The following is a 17182-nucleotide window of genomic DNA, read 5'->3' as shown; positions in this document are numbered from 1 at the left end:
TGGAAGTTGAAGAAAAATGATCCTTATAGTATGTATGCCTTGATAGAAGAGGATATTTATAACTCAGGGTTGAACTGTGGGAATTTTGGTAATCTGTGATCTTGGTTTTCTCACAGATGTTTCATTACCCAACTAGATAACAATCAAGGAACCACTGAGAACATTCCCATCAACTCTAACAGGGCAAACCACTGCATATATACAGAGAGTAAATCCGACTTCCTTCTAGCACTGATGATGTTATCTAGTTGGGTAATGAAACATCTGCATGAAAACAACCAAGCTCAGACAGCACCAAGGACCCTACAGTATATATGCTGTTTTCAGCGCCTTACATATCACATATTGTTATACAGAGTAACTGTAGCTGTGTATAATTTGTACCCAAGTAGTACCGTGCTTCTCACAAAATAAGGCCAGGCCTTATTTTTTTTGACCCCCCCAAAAAATGGCTAGGCCGTCTTTTCGGGGATGACTTAATCCCCTTGCATCCTCGGGTAGGTGGGCAGCGACAGCTTGGATGTTGACCTCGGCGTTGGTGGGGCACTTCGTATCGGGAGACCTTCTGCCACCATTGCTTTCCCTTCTCCCTTGCTGCCGTGGCTTTAGAGCAACGCCACGGTGTTTGGCACAGCCATGTGCAGCCAGTCAGGGCTCCTCCCTGCAACTGGAGCCCTGCGGAGACACTTGGCTTCAGGCACTCCTGTTGCCGCCTTCCCTTTTCCTTCGAAGGTAAAGGCAATTATTTTAAAAATGACACCCTACTAGAACAAAGCCTCCCCTGCCCGAGAGTGCAGCCCAACCCCACGTGGGGAGGTAAATCTCCCGGGTCCGCAGCGCAGGATTGGCCCACCCCGGGAGAAGCACCCAGCCGCCATCTCTGCCTGGTGCCGGGCAGAGCGCGAAGAGCTTCGCCTGGGGCGCCCAGCACAGCTGACAGGCGGGCTCTCCTTCCCGGCAGCAGAGCTCTCACCAAGGCAGTGAGTGCCTCCCCACCGGACCCTCTGCTCATCCCGCCAGGGCCACGCCAGAGCCGTGCGGGCTGGGCAGAGCTGGGAAAGAGAGCCGCGGGTGCGCGCCCACCTGCCAAGCAAAAGAGCTGGGCCGACCTGAGCTTGGCTTCCTTCCCAAGTCCCTCCAGCATGAACCCGAAGGTGCCACTGGGAGAAGCTGTCCGAGGCAGTGATAGCGCCCACCCGTCCGCGGACAGGGAGGTAAGGTGATAGCAGCGCTGCTTCCCTGGCTGGCAGAGAGAGCCTGAAGCCCCCCGTCCTTTCCACCCCTCACCCAGACCATCCCCGTCCCCACGCATGTCCAAATGCGCCGGCAGCTCCAAACGCTGCAGCAGAACGGGCATCAGGCAGAGGCGCTGACTCGGCGAGGCTCAGTTCGGAGGAGGATGCGGTGCAGGCCATCGCCTTGTCTCCCTGTCCACAGATGGGTGGGCACTATCACTGCCTCGGGCGGCCTCTCCCGGTGGCCCCTTTGGGTTCGGGCTGGAGGGACTTGGGAAGGAAGCCAAGCTTGGGTCGGCCTGGCTCTTTCGCTTGGTAGGCGGGCGGGCGCGCACCCGCGGCTTGCTTTCCCAGCTCTGCCCAGCCCGCATGGCTCCGGCGTGGCCCTGGTGGGATGAGCGGAGGGCCCAGCGGGGAGGCGCTCGCTGCCTTGGTGAGAGCTCTGCTGCCGGGCAGGAGGGCCCGCCTGTCAGCTGTGCTGGGCGCCCCAGGCGAAGCTCTTCGCGCTCTGCCCGGCGCCAGGCAGGGATGGCAGCTGGGTGCTTCTCCCAGGGTGGGCCGATCCTGCGCTGCGGCCCCAGGAGATTCACCTCCCCACGTGGGGTTGGGCTGCCCTCTCAGGCAGGGGAGGCTTTGTTCTAGTAGTGTATCATTTTTTAAATAATTGGCTTTACCTTCGAAGGCAAAGGGAAGGCGGCGACAGGAGTGCCTGAAGCCAAGTGTCTCCACAGGGCTCCGGTTGCAGGGAGGAGCCCTGGCTGGCCACGCATGGCTGCACCAAATGCCGTGGCGTTGCTCTAAACGTTGCGGCAGCAAGGGAGAAGGGAAAGCAACAGTGGCGGAAGGTCTCCTGATATGAAGTGCCCCATCAACGCAGGCGGCACCATATCCGGGCATGCAACAAAAGTACTTCCTAATGGCAAGCCCCCATTTCCCCCCCATTTCACATGTTTAATATGGGCCTTAATTTTGGGGGGGGGAGGGGCTTAATTTGATTTTATGCCAATAAAACATGGTGGGGCTTCCTATTGGTGGAGAAACACGGTAGTAGAATTCAGAAACACCTAACTTTGAATTGTCATGTTAATGCTGAACTGCACCATCCTATGCACTTTATTTGCCATATTTATCTATTTGCATATGTAAATATATTTGATAAATGTGTCAAATTCTATCTTTGTTGTATTGTAGGTATGGAGGAATGAATATGTCATATTTGCATTGAGAAGCGAAGATTACAGTGAAATCCATGCAAATTCAAAACTGCTAACTGGGAATGGACATCTAGATTATATAAAGTTGGTGTTCTGCCAATGTCATTTATTTTCAGTTTTATTTTGGGTCCTGTCAGAAGCCTAGCAGGTGACGACTGGCAGAGTTGATGTCTGGCAAGGGCACGAAGGCTGATGGTTAGAAGTAAATGAATCAGCATTTAGAATGTTGATTTAATTATTATTTTTTTAAAAAAAGAACATCTGATTTGTTCTGGATCACGAGTGTAATTCAGAAAGTTGATCCATTTGGAGATTCAAATAAATCACTTTAGAAAGAAAGCTTTCTGCAATCCTTCTGTGAAAGATAGATTTCTTTTAAATCTAGCCTCATCTCCTGGTGGTTTCATATGCTTCTAGTTTAAGTTGTTTTCTCATGCTATTTTTGTAATATATTTACTGTATAGTATAACAAGCATATGGGAAGTGTTTTGCAGGTGTGCATAAAAACCTGGTTCAGTTCTGGTAGAAACTTATTGGACATTGAACATTTATTTGCACATCAAATCACAATATTAGCAGAATTATCTATTTATACAGCCTTTTTCAACAGCACTGGCAAAAAGTAAACATCTCATCTATCTTTCTCAGATCAGTAGTGATAGACCTATTTTGCCTGCTCTATGACTCACGAAATATTGAGATGGGTAGCTCAGGATCAGATTAGATCCCTTCCTGCTTTAATTAGGATTCCTGCAATGAAGGAGTGATTCCTATCCCATCAGTAATCCTTTGGCAGCCAAAAATCACTGTTTCCTTGTTCCTGTTATTAGAAGAGAATTCATTATTTCAGTAAGAATCCCTGGGCAGAAGGATTAAATAAACACATTTCTTTTACCGAACAATATTTATCAATATGCTTTGACTGACCTATAGAAAATGACAGCAGGGGAAGTGAGTGAAACTCAGGTAGTCCTCAATTTACAACAGGTTATTTACTGGCCGTTTGAAGTTACAACATCTCTGAAAAAAATAACTCACGACCATTTTTCAGACTTATGACCATTGCAGCATCTCCATGGTCACATGATTGACATTCAGGTGCTTGACAACTGACTCACATTTATGACAGTGTCCCGGGGACCTTTTGCAACCTTCTGACAAGCAAAGTCAATAGAGAAACCCAATTCACTTAACAACCAGGTTACTAATTTAACAGCTTCAGTGATCCATACGGGGCAAGGAAAGTCGTAAAATGGGGCAAAACTCAATTAACAAATTTCTCACTGAGCAACATACATTTTGGGCTCAATTGTGGTTGTAAGTTGAGGACTGTGATGACCCAGATTGTAACACAAATGTAACAAAATCCAAATCATAAATAAATGTCCTTTAATGCCTCCAATTTGGCCCCACTGTTCAATAATACTCAGTTGGAGATAAAACGTACTCAAAAATAGTTTTCAAAAGAAAGCAATACAGTCCGAATTTAATGAGCAGATAGAGGTGAAACCACCCCCCCCAAAAAAAACTACAATGATGAAATTTCCACAACAGAACAAGAGAGGTATGTACCAAATTCAAGGAGATAATAAGGCACACTCTGTTGGAAGGACGCCAACCAAGATAACTTCAGACCAAAATAAAACATGCTTTGTTTCCAGTGTTTGCCAGTTCGCAAGTCCAAACTCTTTATTCAGTTGTCACACCTGCATCCCATGAAGAGGATCAAGGCCCTCTCCTCCTGAGGAGACCATGTCTCTCCCTTATCCTCTCCTCCCTGCGTGCCCTAGGATGGATAGGGGATGGGCCTGGGTCCTCTCTTACTGCTCAGCCAGCCTCTGCCCCTCCCCAGCCTCCTCCACAACCTCCGGAGCCATACTTCCACTCCCTGTCAGCTGTTCCTCCTCTCCTTCAGAGTCAGTCTCCACCAGGGGCATGACAGAGGACTATCTGTACTGGAGGCTCACTAGGGCAAGCTGGAGGAACTGACTCCTGGGAGATCTACAGTTCCAAACTGGGATTCGAACTCTCCAAGAAACTCACATAACTCAAAAGGCCTATGGGCAACATAGTGATATTAGTTAAGAGTCAGAAGTACAAGATTGTAGGAAAAGGATCATTAGGCGCAGTGGGTCAACCCAGAGTCCCACTGGTTCTCCCATGGAGTTCAGGATTTAGAGTTGAGCAAAATGCCCTCTACTGGGGCAGGAAATGCTCTTCCCCTCCAGTCAGTGATTGTTATCTTGCCCTGGTCATTTCATCCTGGGCTGCTGAATCAGTGAAACACAGCACCTAAAACAGTGATAGCTAACCTTTTCAGCACCGTGGCCAAAGCACGTGCGCATGCATGCATCGCCAAAATGCAATGTGCGCATGTCCCCGTGCATGCACCTGTATCCCCTGCACGTGCACTCCACCCACGCATGTACGTGCATCCTTGTGCATGCCCACTGCCTCTTGCATGTGCCCCGCCCCTGCATACACCCCCTACCCCCATGCACGCATGGCAGAGACCTGAAGACCAGCTGGCCAGTGGATGGTGTACGTGCATGTGAGGTGGAGCTGAGCTGGGGCGGTGGTTCGTATGCCCAGAGAGAGGGCTCTGGGTGCCACCTCTGCCACGTGTGCCATCATGGACATAAAACAACTACAATAGCACCCTCCCCATCCATCCAAAATAAAAAACCTCCTCAAGGTCATTGGGGACCAGTAAAAAGTTCAGTTTTTGTCTTTAAAGATCATTGTGGACCAACCAAGGAAAGTTGCCTTTTTTAAAAAAACAAGTTCACTGATGCAACTAGATTCTTTTATTTCAAAAGAGATTGACAAGCACAATGCTAAAGTTTCCCTTACAGCTCAAGTGACAGGAGTAATGGCGAAACGCTAGTGTTTCTTTGAACTGGTCCCCTGGTGGGTGCAACTACACAAGGGTGTGAGTCAGTGGTGGGATTCAATTTTTTTTTACTACCGGTTCTGTGGGCGTGGCTTGTGGATGTGGCGTGGCTGGGTAGGCGTGGTGTGGTGGGTTTGGCAGGGGAAGAATACTGTAAAATCTCCATTCCCACCCCATCCCACTAACCTGCTTTCCAGCTCTGTTCTCCTGTGCAGGGCAACGAAAGAAGATCTAATCGATCAGCTGGGACTCAGGAGGCAGAGAATAGATGGGGGTGGGGCCAGTCAGAGGTGGTATTCCGAATTAATCAAAATTTCCACTTTTGAATGTACCAAGCAGGATCCCAATGTAAGTTAGGTGTTTTATATTAAATATTATAAATGTAGAGGAAAGAGGTAAAGGCGTTATACTTCAATTAGTGGACAGGAGAAGTTTTTTTATTTTATTTTAAGGAAGAAAGCAAATGGATAGCTGGAAATAAACAGACAAAGAATAATAAATATTATGATTTGAACTGAGATGAGATGAATAAAATAAAATTAAGAGAATTTAAGAGAGAAAAGAAACTATATATAAAAGTGAAGATGGTAATAAGATATGAATGATATATAAAATGAATATGAATTTGAAGTTGTGTCTGTATAAAGAGTTTTGACCTGGGATTGAGCAACCTTCAGAAAAGATGATTTTTTATTTTCTTTATGTTATGTCTTATGTTATATGTATTTGTGTTTGTTTTTAAAATTAATAAAACTTGTTTTAAAAAAAAATTTTTTTCCACTATCCGGTTCTCCAAACTACTCAAAATTTCCGCTACTGGTTCTCCAGAACAGGTCAGAACCTGCTAAATACCACCTCTGGGGTGAGTGGAGAGGCATTCATTCAAGGAAGCTACATATCCTCAAAGACTCATCCGTGAGAAGAAAAGGGCTGATAGGGGAAATCCTCCAATTGGGGATGAGGGCGAGTGCGGTCTGGGCAGGACAGGTATCCAACACCATGACCAAAGCAGACGAAGGGCTTGAAATCCAGAAAGAAGTTCCTTAAGCTGGCTTCATTTCCAGCTGATTTGGGAATCCTGCAGCTCAAAATTATGCCCGGAAAAGCCCAATGCCAACCAACCAATGCTTGTGCCTTCTCTTTCACCCAGGCTACTCACTGAGTACCGCACCAGAGTTTCCAGTTTCCCCTTCTTAACAGACCCTTCTCTCTTCCATCACAAAAGCAAAATAAATCCACCTATATTTCATGCATTTATTCTTGATAGGCAGCTACGGGTGAGGTTAGAAGGGCAGATAAAATTTTAAATGACTGACAAATGCACTGAGGAGTCTCAAAAGCCTTTTATTCATCATGATGCCAAATCAGCATTTCAGAAGAAACCTTGTGAAGACAGCATTCTAATGAGCTCTGAAAGACGTTATCCCAGCAAATGCTGAGCGTGGAAGCAAATCCTGTCTTGAATTGCTCATTGGCAAAATTGCATAAGGGGCTTTTCCCTTTTATTGGGTTAAATAAAGTACTAGCTAGAAAAACACAATTCTCACAATTTGAAAACAGATACCAACAAACTCAGGATGAATTCATTAGAATATGGATTTTATTCCCCTTCTGGAATCAGGGAGTTAAAATGCAGGAAGGTTTTCTGGGGTTGGAACATTTGCATCTTGTAGCTTCTGGTTTGCAAGCATCAAGAACGAGGAAAGATCCATCGCTAGAATTGCTCATGGACTAGTTGTAGAACTGCGTGCATTGTTCATGCGATTCTGTCTGATTTTTCTTGGGCTCAGATTCTCATACACTGTACACGTTTCCTATCACTCCTTTGGACCTTCAACTTGGTCACGCACCAAAGAAAATAAGAAGACTGTACGGAAATGAACTCATCCCATGCACTGAGAATGAAAACCCAGGTGATCTATGGATCTAGAATGAAGAAATGGGACTTGACTTTGTCCTTGCAGCAGTTAATAAGCGTGCTTGCATCATGCATTTGCTCAATTAGCTAAATTCCTGCACATGTACTAAACTGGTACAAAAGTAAATTCTGCTTGCCAAAACATCTGTTCCTGGCATTCATCCCAGGGCTAATAACAGATTTTCTGAAGGTAGGTACATTAGGTAGTGCTGAAAAGCATAGACGTGCAGCTTAGTCTTCAGAAAGATCAGAGTCTAGTTGGTTTCAAAGACTTTAATGTGGAGAGAATTTTGTATTGTTCTGCATGCTCCTATATGCTCATGCCAAGCTCATCAATGGCCTCTAAATAACTCTGCCTTTGCTTGCCTGTTTAATGTAACAGTCAATGCATCTAACCACAATAGCCTTAATTGCAAAACCATCTTTCTCTATACACATGCTACAACTACTCTCTCGTGATAGGTATCTTCCCAGAATTGTAACCTTTGTTTACATCCATGAATGGCCTTTGATTCCTAAATGGAATCTCTCCATAAAGTGTAACATTCTCAAGGTATTCGGATAATGGGTCTATTTACAATTCTCTCTATTCAAAATGGGATCCAGGGTCAAACAGTTAGAATAAGAACCAGCTTGATTGGCATTCACATTTCTCAAAGGCTAAATACCCCACATTCTCAAGCGTTCCCTTTCCAGACACATGGATTTCCAAATTCCTGAGCACCTATCTGTAGGCCTTATTAACTGTAAAAAAAAAAAGTGTTTATCCATAATCAAATGATACATATGCTCAACTTCAATCTCTGTAACTCTGTTATTAAGTCTCTGGTGCTCTTCACTTCACTCCAAGAGACTTGGTAAGGCCACACTTGGAATACTGCATTCAGTTTTGGTCACCATGATGTAAAAAAAAAGATGTTGAGACTCTAGAAAGAGTGCAGAGAAGAGCAACAAAGATGATTAGGGGACTGGAGGCTAAAACATATGAAGAACAGTTGCTGGAACTGGGTATGTCTAGTTTGATGAAAAGAAGGACTAGGGGAGACATGATAGCAGTGTTCCAATATCTTAGGGGCTCCCACAAAGAAGAGGGAGTCAAGCTATTCTCCAAAGCACCTAAAGGGAGAACAAGAAGCAATGGGTGGAAACTAATCAAGGAGAGAAGCAACTTAGAACTAAGGAGAAATTTCCTAATAGTTAGAACAATTAATCAGTGGAACAACTTGCCTCCAGAAGGTGTGAATGTTCCAACAGTGGAAAAGATATCTTAAAAAAGATGTTGGATAACCATTTGTCTGAAGTGGTGTAGGGTTTCCTGCCTAGGCAGGGGGTTGGACTAGAAGACCTCCAAGGTCCCTTCTAACTCTGTTATTCTATATTCTATATTCTACCAATGACTCACTATAACTTACTAGCTTTAATAAAATGTTTGTTGGATCTTCTTCAGTTATTGGCATGTTCTCAGGTGGAGTTTTCCTACTGTACCGATAAAAATATTGCAACCATGTCTGGAATCAATGCTAGCAGGATTCAGGTGAGACCTCCTTGTTCTCGAAAAGGAAATCATTCCTGTCTAGAAAATGGACTTTAACTCTTTCTGCTGAATTCCCAGTTTGTTCTCTTTCTTAATGCTCTGAAAATTTCTCTGTGCTGTTTTGTGTTATCCTGTTTCATTCAGTGCAAACAAACAACAAAAAACTTAAGATGGCTGGGGACTGTCAACATCTCCTTTGATGATTTCTTTACAAATAATCACACCTCCCAAACACAAAAGGTAATAACTTTTTATATAATCGCCACTGGGCCTATTGATTGAAGGAATTTCTTTGTCCTAGGGACTGAGGTTTATGCCACTTGGGGATAACTTGTAGTACATGTTAATATTTATCGCCTTGTAATAAGTATTAAGGCTGCAGCCTCCCGACTGTTCATATATCTTATATTTTATGTCAAAACAAGCCATGATAACAGGTTCTTGAAGGAGTGGCAAATAAATGATGTTACCAACATTGATCAAACTTCAGCTTGGCTGTGAATGTAATTTTCCAGTCAATATTTTGAAGAAAGTAAAACAGGAGCAAGAACTTGATAATCTATACCATTTTGGTAAAACCAGGACAAAATTGTTTTTCTTTATAGTCCCACTACATTTACTTTACCAGATTCATTCATGTAGGCGTCACTGTATCCTGAATCTTCAAACAACCTAAGCTTCTCCTTATATATTATTTCAGATGAATAGACCATAATATTTGAAAGAGTTGGGAAGCATGCTTTTAACCATGCCTTTTGGGTTGCACAAACTCCAGGGAAGTATAACCTCTCAAATTTGTGTATTTGAATGGAAGTCTAAGATAAGACAAATGAAGTCACATCTTGAAATCAACTTGAACACCTGATGCCTTTGTGGGCATGATGCAGAAGAAGTCTCAGATTCACAAAACATACTTTGCACCTTCATAAACACAAACACAGAGAAGAGATTAGAGTTTCATTTAATTGTCATCCCTTGGTAAGTGCAAATGTCATCAGAGGTGAAAGAAAAATTGTTTTATTTTCCCCCTTCAATCCTCTCATCAATCAAAGTAGATTTTATATGAATACAAGATTGGACTTTGCAAGCTTTGTCATTCCTTACTGATGAGACCTATCAGCTTGAAATCTAATAGTTAGGGAGTTCTCACAGATTTGTCACCTGTGATCTAACTCTCTCTTTTTATTAGTTAATTTGGGTATATTATTTGACATGTGAATTGGTCTGGCAGCTGAGTTTGGAAGAGAACATCCTGTTGCTGACTGTGCTATTTTTATATTTCTTTTAAACTTGACTACAATTTATCTTGTTGAGGTAGTTTGCATAAGGTTCCTGTTACTGTTAATAGTGGGGAAAGAAGAAGATCAGCACTAGGTCTTTATACTTCAGGGTACCATAGAGCCCAGCCCTTTATTCCTTGCCATTCAACATCTACATGAAATTCCAAGGTGAGGGCATCTATTTGGCAAGGTTATCAGCAGTATACAGATGGTACTTAATTATACAAATTCATTGTTGGCTGGGCTAGAGAAGTAGTAGAGGTCCTGACTTGGTGTCTGGAAGCTATGGGTATGGATGAAGAAAACAAGCTCCCCCTGAAACCTAGATGGTGTCGATGGAGTCGTTATAGTTTCAAAGGACTACTGAATCCAGGGACAATCTAGTTTTAGTTTTGGACACTCAAACCAAAGTGCTCCTTGAAAGCTTTTCTCAGCTCTACTTTTATTATTGTTAATCATCTTGAGCATAGTTTGGTGGAAAAAGCATAATACCTACTTATTGTCCCAAGCCAATAGAACGCAGGTACAAAATTTAAAATACAGAAATGTCAAACATGATGTAATTAATAAGACAAAGAGGAGACCAACTGACTTCTGCAAGCTATAGGTATCATTAGAAACATGGTTGCCTTTTTAGTTGTTGCCCAATTTAGGTCTTGCAGAAGGAAGATTAAAAACTCTTGATCAAAAAGACAAAAGGTTCCAATAATCAGACTTATGGGTACCAGACACAATGTATGGTACAGCAGACAATTTAACTCTACATGAGATACTGATCTTTCTATATTACACACATGAATATTATACAGAAGACTTCCCAGAATTACTCAGGCAGAATGGGAACTGAAGTCCACACATCACAATGTTGCCAAATTTGAAAAACACTGATCTATTGTTTCGATAATAGGTAGTGCCCCAGTTCAAGCCAAAGGTAAAGAATGTTGATCTTAGGGCTAGGATTAGGTTTGGGCTGGTGTGGACATCCAAGTATCCTTCAGATACTTTACCTCTTTAGCATTTTTGAGCTCAGTATTGTATACAATGTGGATTTATTCAAGAAATGTTTGTAAAATCTATGGAGTAGAAGAAGATGGATATAAAACGGATGCATTAGAGACATTCAAAAATTAGTGGGGATTTTTAAACCCCAGAATGAGTCAGAAATGTGACAAAGTGGACAGATGATTGAACCTTAAATAGCTTGCACCTTGAATGATACACAATTCTGTAATCTGAATTTCCAGACTTGTCCTAGGTCAGTGATGGCTAACCTATGACACGCGTGTCACTCGTGACATGCTGAGGCACTTTGACTGACACGCCTGTTGGTGTGGGGAAAACCTGCACTTTTAGAGGCTGCCTGTGCTCTGCTCCAATCCCTGCTTGTTGCGTGGAGGCGTGGTGTCACCGCTGCCGCAAGATCTTTGCAGCAGAGAACCAGTTTTAACCGCCATAAACTGAGGTTTGTCAGTTTCATTACCTCAGGAACGCTACAGGATGAAAAGAGATCCATGAGGTTCACAGCCCTGTAAGGTGGCCTTCCGATCCCCACATCCTGCACCTGCAGCCCCGAGACCAGGGAGACGAGTTTCACAGCCCTGTGTGATCACCCCAGCCCAATCCGTCATAAACCAAATTATTGATATTTCTTGAAGTGACACACGACCCGAGGAAGGCTACACTTTTCCCCCGATTTTAGACACACCAAGCTGAAAAGGTTAGCCATCACTGTCCTAGGTGGTAGAAAGTCATGATTTTCTGCCACCCCAGAGAGCCTTGGGTATTTGCATCATTTCATGACTTCTTCCAGTACTGGGAAATGATTGGTATACTGACACTTCATCTTTTGCTTTCAATATCTGGCTTAGAAAGATTGGAAGAGGTTTTGCCTGTTGTCTGGCTGTCTTAAGGGCTGGTAACAAGCAATGGAACAGAAATGTTTTCCTTTATTCTGAGTAAGGGAGCCATGTTGTGCTCCTTAGAGGGAGAACTTCACTTCTACCCAGTGGTGGGATTTAAATTTTTTTACTTCCGGTTCTGTGAGTGTGGCTTGGTGGGTGTGACATAGCTTAGTGGGTGTGGCAGGGGAAGGATACTGTAAAATCTCCATTTCCACCCACTCCTGGGGGAAGGTTACCACTGGTTCTCCGAACTACTCAAAATTTCCGCTACTGGTTCTCCAGAACTGGTCAGAACCTGCTGAATACCACCTCTGCTTCTACCACTGTTAAAACAAAATGCCACTTTGAAGATCTGCCCAGCTCTACCAGATGTAACATCCAGTAAGGTCAAGGTTCCCCTCGCACATATGTGCTAGTTGTTTCCAGCTTTAGGGGGCGGTGCTCATCTCCCTTTCAAAGCCGAAGAGCCAGCGCTGTCCGAAGACATCTCCGTGGTAATGTGGCTGGCATGACTAAACACCGAAGGCACATGGAATGCTGTTACCTTCCCACCAAAGTGGCACCTATTTTTCTACTTGCATTTTTTACATGCTTTTGAACTGCTAGCAGAAGTTGTGACAAGTAACGGGAGCTCACTCCGTTACACAGTGCTAGGGATTCGAACTGCCGAACTGCCAATCTTTCTTATCGACAAGCTCAGTGTCCTTAGCCATTGAGCCACCACATCCCAGTAACATCCAGTACTCTGACCAAAGAAACATGGAATATTAAATCAAAATCCACAGCAGGAAATATCACTAAGTATAGGGGTAGTCCTGATATTAATCTCTGTATACCACTCAGTCACCTTCATTATATATGGTTATAAATTGCTTAAGCAAACAAATAAAAGTTATGGATGGAACTACTTTGGATACATTCTTATCCAGAATCCTTGGCTTCCAATAAGTGATTGTCTATCAGGTTTTAAAACAAATCAGCTCTAAAACATATTGCTTTAGATAAGGAATACCAGCCTTTCAACAAGACCCTTAACAAGTTTGAGCTCCTCAATCTATCTAAGATCAGCTTAAGATTTTACTTGAAAATCTTGTTTCAGTTTGTTTCTAAGTACACAGAAGAAATGATGAATACAATGAAAGTCAAAGATAAATGAATCTTAAACAGGAGGTGGGAATGCCAGGGCAGGTGAAGGCAGAGAGGAGGGAGAGAATCAGATTAGTTGGGCTAAGTAAAAGAAATCAGAGTGAGGAGATTGCATATAATTCTCTGAATCTTTTCTCAGTTATCCAGTTGGAGGAAAATTCCAGAGCGGGGGAGAGAGAGAGAGAGAGAGAGAGAGAGAGAGAGAGAGAGAGAGAGAGAGAGAGAGAGAGAGATCTATTTTTTCATTGCCAATGCTTTGTTTACTGAGAATACATGCCCTATTCCTGGCCCTCTGCTGGGTGCAAACTTTTGGGATGAACAATTCTCCCAGATCCTATATAAGAAGGCTGCTCTGTCCAAATAGTGGCTCTGATCCTTAAAAGACCAAATAAATTAATACCTTGGTGTCCTTGGTTCCCTTAGAGCTTGGTTGTTTCCTTGCAGGGTTGTTTCTTTACCCAACTAGGTAACATCATCAGTGCTAGAAGGGAGTGGGGTTTGCTCTTTGTTTATGCACAGGTGGCTTGCTCTATCAGTGTTGGTGGGATTTTGTTTTCTCCTTGGTGGTTCCTTGATTAGACTCTAGTTTACTGTTTGATTGTCTGAGTTGGTAGTTCCTCAACTGGGGTACCCAATAAGCAGAAATTAACATCAGGATCAATACCAGACCAACAATCAAGCAGTAGACAACACCCCAATCAGTTCACCCAACAGTTCAACCTGGAGCTTGCAAATGTTCTCTTCTATTGGTAAATTAGTATTTTTCGTTTCAAGACAATAAAAATAATCCGCTGAAATACAATCCCAAGATGTTCAGCAATTGAGATTTCCATACAGGTTTCTGGGCCATTGATTGCAATGGATTGCCAAATTGTATTCACATAGGAAGCAGCGAAATGAAGGAGAAATCTCAAATGAACTGCCAGCTCCTGAGCTGCTCAGATTCTTAAAACAGCCCTGCATGGCTGAATACAGATAATTTCTTTTTCCCATAGTGTGAAAAACAAGTTGAGGTCATTATAAATGGACAGTGGCTGGTGAGAAGACAATTACACTGTTGCCGAAACTCTATGTGGACTTCATTACATTTGAAAAAGTTATAGCTCTAAGACTTGATTTGTGTGTGATGATGCTAAACCACAAGGCAGTTTGGATTTAATATGTTGTGTACACCCAGCCATTAAGATCTGTATACCACAGAGATCTTCTAGATGACTAACTTCTTGCCTCCCAGTTATTCTCTGATCCAGTTTAAAATATACCTGAAATTGATCCAGGCTCTGTTAACCATTTGCACAGCAAGACATATGTACGTGCCATGCCTATTGGTTTGTAATTGGGTTCAAGGAGAAGCATCACCCAAACTTCCTTGTCTTTTTCTAGCCAATATTTGAACACTGAGAGCTGTCAACTCTGCTTGATTGACATACTTTCAAGTTAGTATAATTGAAAGTATGCATACTTGGCATACTTTTAAGGTGGCCCAAAACCAAGGGCTGCTTCCCCTATCTTCAGGTTACCAAAAATGTTTGTGCTGGACAAACACCCCTTCCTCCAATTCAAAAAAATTAATGCTATTTGTCAAGTCTCACAAAACCAGGCAAGAACAAGGAATCAAGAATTACACAGAATAACCCCAGTAGGATATTTTTAACGTCTGCTCTGGAGTAAATACTCTTGAAAACTGCAAGAGGATTTTCCTACTCTTATTTACAGTAAGGCTATTACGGTGGAGTCTCTTTGATTTGGAAGACTGTCCCACTTACCACCTAGGCTGAGTTGTCATTGGTAAGATAAGTTAACCACAAATCATACCCCCTTCAATCTCCTGATTGTTTATGCCTGATTTGTTTTCCATTACTTTGCGGCTTCTGGGCCCCACCGCCCACAAGCATTCCTTCAGCTATACACCACACATTTTTCTAAATGTACTGGTAAATATTTGTCTGAATAATAATATAAATAAACAAACTGATGGGCATAATTCAGAAGAAAGTATACAGATAGTCCTTGACTTATGACCACAACTGAGCCCAAAATTTCTGTTGTCAAGTAAGTTTTGCCCCATTTTATAACCTTTCTGTTGTGGTTAGCCAGCAGCAGGTGCAGATGGCTGAGGAGAGCAAGGACTCTGATGAAGGGCCAGGACCATCAAGGAGTGGACTGCTGCCTTCAGAGATTGTGGGAGCTGGCAGCAGTGATGAGGAGGTTCCTGAGGAGCCTGTGGCAAGTGCACGTGCATGAAGGATTGCTCGGAGGAAAGAACAATTACAGCAGCACATGCAACTTGGGAGTAAGGCTGCCAGGTAATTTATCAAGAGGATAAAAACCAGGTTTGGAAAAAGTGTTCTTTGCAGACAACAAAGACTGGCGGAAATTTCAACTGGTGGAAATCTTAGTTTGTGTTTGGAGAATCTTGTAAATTAGTTCTTATCTCTGGGTTTTTGGCAGCCTTGACAGACAACTTGGCAGGGCTCTTTCTTGTCGGAGCTAATTAGTGGAAAGCAGCCTTCAGAACAGAATTCATTTTTAAATCTTAAAAGATGGGGGCTGCTGCCTTTGTCTGTGTTTGCTTTTTGGGAACCCGGTTGGGTCAGAACACTTTCTTGCCTCAGTTGTTAAGTGAATCACTGCAGTTAATAAATTAGTAACCTGGCTGTTAAGTGAATCTGACTTCCCCATTGACTTTGCTTGTCAAAAGGCTGCAAATGATGATCGCTTGACCTTGGGATTCAGCAATGGTCATAAGTATGAACCAGCTGGCAAGCATCTGAATTTTGAACACATGATCATGGGGATGCTGCAAAGGTGGTAACTGTGAAAAACGGTCATAAGTCCCATTTTTCAGAGCCATTGTAACTTTGAACAGTCACTACATGAACTGTTGTCAGTCGAGGACTACCTGTATAATGTCAATTCTTTAGCAAAAAGCAGAAAAGAAGCAATTATACTGAAGACCAGGATTATACAATGTATTTCAAGGAGCATTTTGCAGCATAGATGAGCACAGTTTTAAAGTTTGTAGTGAATGGCCATAGTGCCAAGATTAGGACGTATCATGCAAAGGCTACCCTTATTGTCTTGCCTTTGATGCACGTATGTGGAGTCGTAGGGAAGTCATTAAGCACATTTTGTCATGTGGCCACACTGGCCTTCTGTGAACACCCATTGTGATGACCTGGGGCCCTGCACAGAGATAACACAGGCAGCTGGCAGTTCAAACCGCCCCTTTATTGCTCCAAATTTCCCCAAACACTTCCATGTTTCTGGCAAGTCCCAGAGCAAAGTGATGAAACACACACACACACACACACACACACACACACACACACACACACACCTCAGGCAACCTCTGGCTGCAAATAGTCCAGCCCAACACTGTGAACACCATGGCTGCACAGCAAGAAATCCAGCAGGGCCAGGGAGCAAGGGACAATGGCAAGTAATACAGAAATCCAGAAAGAATGATGGGAATCCAGGAAAGTTCAAATGTCAACACTCAACACTCCAGGAATTCAGTGTTTGTTCCTGACAAATGCCCCTCCCACAGCATCTTCTTAAGTCTCAGTCCCCAGGTGTGCCATGTGAAGAGGGGCAGGACACTCTCCTCCTGAGTAGTTGGCTCATTCTGTGTTGTTTTTGCCTTCTCTCCACTCTCCGTGTTCGAGGATCAGGAGGGGATGGCCCTTGTTCATCACCTGAGTTGTGTCTCTCATGTTCACTGCTTAGCCTCTCTTGCTCATCCTGACCCCCTTCCTCCCTGCCTACAAATGAAATAGGGCTTAATCCTATGAAATAGGGCTTAATCCTACTCGTGTATCTATCTCCCATCCTGTTTTATGTCAGCGGATGGGGGTTAATGTCCTGAGGTTATTAAAGCAACATTGTTAGTTTTCTGCTATTAGGCAATGAAATAGGGCTTAATCCTACAAGTCATCCTAATCCTGAAAGCCCCTGGCCTGACTGGGGCTGCTCCTCCCCATTTTCCTCCGAAACCAACAAAGCCACCCCCTCAATCTCTGTCAGCTCCAGTTCTGGCTCATCTTCCTCTGCAGATTCAG

The sequence above is a fragment of the Notechis scutatus genome, chromosome 3 (genome assembly GCF_049901735.1).
Source record: "Notechis scutatus isolate UNSWTSFEM ecotype Mainland chromosome 3, rNotScu1.2, whole genome shotgun sequence".
Lineage (NCBI taxonomy): Eukaryota > Metazoa > Chordata > Lepidosauria > Squamata > Elapidae > Notechis > Notechis scutatus.
The sequence above is the reverse complement of the archived record's forward strand: the minus strand, read 5'-3'. Positions refer to the sequence as shown.